Raw genomic sequence first — 5,000 nt, 5'->3', positions numbered from 1 at the left:
CCTTCCGTCAATTCCTTTAAGTTTCAGCTTTGCAACCATACTTCCCCCGGAACCCAAAAGCTTTGGTTTCCCGGAGGCTGCCCGCCGAGTCATCGGAGGAACTGCGGCGGATCGCTGGCTGGCATCGTTTATGGTTAGAACTAGGGCGGTATCTGATCGCCTTCGAACCTCTAACTTTCGTTCTTGATTAATGAAAACATACTTGGCAAATGCTTTCGCTTCTGTTCGTCTTGCGACGATCCAAGAATTTCACCTCTAACGTCGCAATACGAATGCCCCCGCCTGTCCCTATTAATCATTACCTCGGGTTCCGAAAACCAACAAAATAGAACCGAGGTCCTATTCCATTATTCCATGCACACAGTATTCAGGCGGGCTTGCCTGCTTTAAGCACTCTAATTTGTTCAAAGTAAACGTGCCGGCCCACCGAGACACTCAATAAAGAGCACCCTGGTAGGATTTCAACGGGGTCCGCCTCGGGACGCACGAGCACGCACGAGGCGGTCGCACGCCTTCGGCTCGCCCCACCGGCAGGACGTCCCACGATACATGCCAGTTAAACACCGACGGGCGGTGAACCAACAGCGTGGGACACAAATCCAACTACGAGCTTTTTAACCGCAACAACTTTAATATACGCTATTGGAGCTGGAATTACCGCGGCTGCTGGCACCAGACTTGCCCTCCAATAGATACTCGTTAAAGGATTTAAAGTGTACTCATTCCGATTACGGGGCCTCGGATGAGTCCCGTATCGTTATTTTTCGTCACTACCTCCCCGTGCCGGGAGTGGGTAATTTGCGCGCCTGCTGCCTTCCTTGGATGTGGTAGCCGTTTCTCAGGCTCCCTCTCCGGAATCGAACCCTGATTCCCCGTTACCCGTTACAACCATGGTAGGCGCAGAACCTACCATCGACAGTTGATAAGGCAGACATTTGAAAGATGCGTCGCCGGTACGAGGACCGTGCGATCAGCCCAAAGTTATTCAGAGTCACCAAGGCAAACGGACCGGACGAGCCGACCGATTGGTTTTGATCTAATAAAAGCGTCCCTTCCATCTCTGGTCGGGACTCTGTTTGCATGTATTAGCTCTAGAATTACCACAGTTATCCAAGTAACGTGGGTACGATCTAAGGAACCATAACTGATTTAATGAGCCATTCGCGGTTTCACCTTAATGCGGCTTGTACTGAGACATGCATGGCTTAATCTTTGAGACAAGCATATGACTACTGGCAGGATCAACCAGGGAGCTGCGTCAACTAGAGCTGAGCAGCCGGCCGCCCGGGAGTGTGTCCCGGGGGCCCGCGCGAACACGCAAGCGTCCGCTCAATCATTCTGCAAACAGGAGGAGGCTGAGCTCCCCTGCACAATACACCTCGAAACCCTCTCAGGTCCCGGCGGCGCGCAGCGCCGTCCCAAGTACTTGGTCGGGTTCGAGAGAGGCGCAATCGCCCGGAGTTAGGCGAGTAGACGCTTTCGGTGCGACCACCCGTGCTCCCAACTGAGCTTGCCGCTGCCGACAGAGGCCCGGGAGCGTGCTGTCGTGGCATTGCCGGCGGGAGACAACACGCGCCACCTACGGTGACCGGCAGCTCCAACGCCAGCGCCACAGAAGGACAAAAGCCCCACTTGGGTGCCGAAGCGAACTCTCCCAGCACAGCGCACGCGCCAACACATCCGCACAGCTGCGATACAAACCACCAGCGAGAACCGCTGGGGCGACCGAGCAGCAGACGGCGTCGCGGCGCCGAGCGCCGGGCGGCGGCGCATCCTCAACGCACACAGTCCTCAATCGGACCAGCACACTGAAGATGTCCACCGCGCTTCGCACCGGGCCCGCGAGGACCTACTTTGGCCGCACGGCGCCGCGCGCAGGGTGCGCCGGCGCGCAGCTGCGACGCCTGCCGCGTCCGTCGGCCGGCGCGCCTGCCACTGGCCGCCCCCACCAGCCGGCTGTAGCGCGTGCGCCCACGCACCGCGCGGCCAGCACGCCGGGAGGCGCCCCCTCACCGGCCGGGGACGGTCCCACCCAGCCACCGCCGCGTATCGCTTCACACCCAGATGCCGTTCAGTTTCGTCGGCATGGTGGGTATCGCTGGAACAACCGGTTCGTACCTCAACCTATCGTCGCCATCACCGATTCACCCCTAGCGAGAACAACCGCACCACAACAGGTTACCATTTGTTCATTTGCGTAACTTCACCAGAAAACGCAGGCGTCCATCGCCATTTGCAACTTCAACGATTATTGCATGCCTGTGTCAGGTGTCACGCCACACTACGTCTGCCCACATACACGCAACAAAATGTGCACGCCTAGACAATACGTGGAAGGTGGCCCCCGTACGTATGCGATGTCCATTGCTCGAACGACTGTCAACCGGCCTCTGTAGCATGTCGCAGATATGGAACGCGGTGCACCATGCCATCACGGTGTGTGAGGAGAGACGACTAGGTCCGAATACATCAACAGACAGCTCATGCTGATCGCCATCCACGGCGTCCGTTCCTCCCACACGTCTCTATGGCGTACCACACTGCAATCCAGCTCTCATAGGGAGACGACACGTAGCTGCGTGCACAATATTTGCACTGTATGGTCCGCCGTTTTTGGGCGCAGTCGTTGTACGGTCACACATGTGCCACGATGTATCATTCGGTACATAAGGACGAATGTGCAGTACAGATTGTGGTTTACGCGTACGACATTAGCGGACGGTTGACACAGGCCGCACCACAACGTAGCCTGAGTACGTCGCATGCGAAGGGCATTGAACATGCAAACTTCTCACCAACCAGCTTGCGAAGGCAGGGGGGCAAGGTGGGGACGTGGGGAGGGGCGGCATGTACGTCCTGCTGCCATCCACATTACAGTGTACAGCAGGAGCATGTGGAAAGTCAGCAAGACTTGCAAGGTGTTTAACATGAAGCGATACACAGGGGAGCGGGCAGTGCGAGTAGCGAACTATATTGCGAGGGTTGCGGGTGGGCAACACTACACTAATTGAACGAGTCGTATAACAATTACAGAGCAGGTTTAGGCGACAACATGGGTTACGTTAGGGGACAACGTGGGTTACGTTAGGGGACAACGTGGGTTACTTTAGGGGACAACGTGGGTTAGGTTAAGGCACAACGTGGGTTAGGTTAAGGCACAACGTGGGTTAGGTTAAGGCACAACGTGGGTTAGGTTAAGGCACAACGTGGGTTAGGTTAAGGCACAACGTGGGTTAGGTTAAGGCACAACATGGGTTAGGTTAAGGCACAACATGGGTTAGGTTAAGGCACAACATGGGTTAGGTTAAGGCACAACGTGGGTTAGGTTAAGGCACAACGTGGGTTAGGTTAAGGCACAACGTGGGTTAGGTTAAGGCACAACATGGGTTAGGTTAAGGCACAACATGGGTTAGGTTAAGGCACAACATGGGTTAGGTTAAGGCACAACATGGGTTAGGTTAAGGCACAACATGGGTTAGGTTAAGGCACAACATGGGTTAGGTTAAGGCACAACATGGGTTAGGTTAAGGCACAACATGGGTTAGGTTAAGGCACAACGTGGGTTAGGTTAAGGCACAACGTGGGTTAGGTTAAGGCACAACATGGGTTAGGTTAAGGCACAACATGGGTTAGGTTAAGGCACAACATGGGTTAGGTTAAGGCACAACATGGGTTAGGTTAAGGCACAACATGGGTTAGGTTAAGGCACAACATGGGTTAGGTTAAGGCACAACATGGGTTAGGTTAAGGTACAACATGGGTTAGGTTAAGGTACAACATGGGTTAGGTTAAGGTACAACATGGGTTAGGTTAAGGTACAACATGGGTTAGGTTAAGGTACAACATGGGTTAGGTTAAGGTACAACATGGGTTAGGTTAAGGTACAACATGGGTTAGGTTAAGGTACAACATGGGTTAGGTTAAGGTACAACATGGGTTAGGTTAAGGTACAACATAGGTTAGGTTAAGGTACAACATAGGTTAGGTTAAGGTACAACATAGGTTAGGTTAAGGTACAACATAGGTTAGGTTAAGGTACAACATAGGTTAGGTTAAGGTACAACATAGGTTAGGTTAAGGTACAACATAGGTTAGGTTAAGGTACAACATAGGTTAGGTTAAGGTACAACATAGGTTAGGTTAAGGTACAACATAGGTTAGGTTAAGGTACAACATAGGTTAGGTTAAGGTACAACATAGGTTAGGTTAGGTTAGGTTAGGTTACACGTTGTTGTAAGGAAAGGTGTAGGGGGGGGGGGGGCGGGGGCGGCAGGTTCGTTGATAGTGATTATAGTAAGTGAATGCTTGTGACATGATCAGATTTGTCACGTCAGGATGCACCTTTGGCTTATTAGAGGCGGCGCTCCAATTCTATGCTTGTGTGAGACCTGTGTCTTTGACTCATGTCATTGTTTGTGCGCTGTGACAGGAGGTACTATTGTGATGTTGGGTGCACCGTTGTATAGGACATGTGTGGGTGTTGGTGCCTGGTCTGCGCAATGGTGGATGTCGAAAGGCTGGGATATTGTATTTTCCGCATGGACCTCCTGGTCTGGTTGTGATAGTGTGGATTGTGTAATGTGGCGGAGAAGATGCACTGGATGTTGTTCCATGCTGGTGCTTACATATTGTATGTGCGCCTGTTAGAAGCAGAGAGTGGTGCGTGATCAGAGTGTCTGGCTGACGTGTGGTTCCCATTGTGGGCAGACTCTTTCAGCATGTATACGGACAGTTGTGTATATTTGCTGTAGTTTGATGGCTCTGCATTGATTACTAATCAGCGCCGTGTGTACGGGTAATCTGGTTCCAGTCCAAAATGTTCCATCTGTGTACATTAGTGACAAAGACTCCCCCCATGCAGTGGGGCTCGGTCTGTTATAGCTCTTCCGCGTAATATATTTGCCCCACGTTTTTGCGACTGCGAGTGCGAGTGCAACGCGCATGGGGACCGACATGCTGATGGCTCGGTATCGGACGCCGTACAGTGAGCAACGCGATCG

The 5,000-nt window shown here is 52.8% G+C and overlaps 1 non-coding gene across 1 annotated transcript in view; it reads right to left on the bottom strand.

Annotated features, from left to right (window-relative positions):
- The window catches only part of LOC124737619, a 1,909-nt gene extending 657 nt beyond the window's left edge, over positions 1-1,252 (bottom strand). Inside the window, exon 1 of the ribosomal RNA XR_007009814.1 lies at positions 1-1,252. This exon is cut by the window's left edge and continues 657 nt beyond it. This is a non-coding gene — a ribosomal RNA (small subunit ribosomal RNA).
- Positions 1,253-5,000: the final 3,748 nt, after the last annotated feature.

This window comes from Schistocerca piceifrons, unplaced genomic scaffold (genome assembly GCF_021461385.2).
Source record: "Schistocerca piceifrons isolate TAMUIC-IGC-003096 unplaced genomic scaffold, iqSchPice1.1 HiC_scaffold_173, whole genome shotgun sequence".
NCBI classification, from domain to species: Eukaryota; Metazoa; Arthropoda; class Insecta; order Orthoptera; family Acrididae; genus Schistocerca; species Schistocerca piceifrons.
This window is presented reverse-complemented; position numbering and strand designations above follow the sequence as displayed.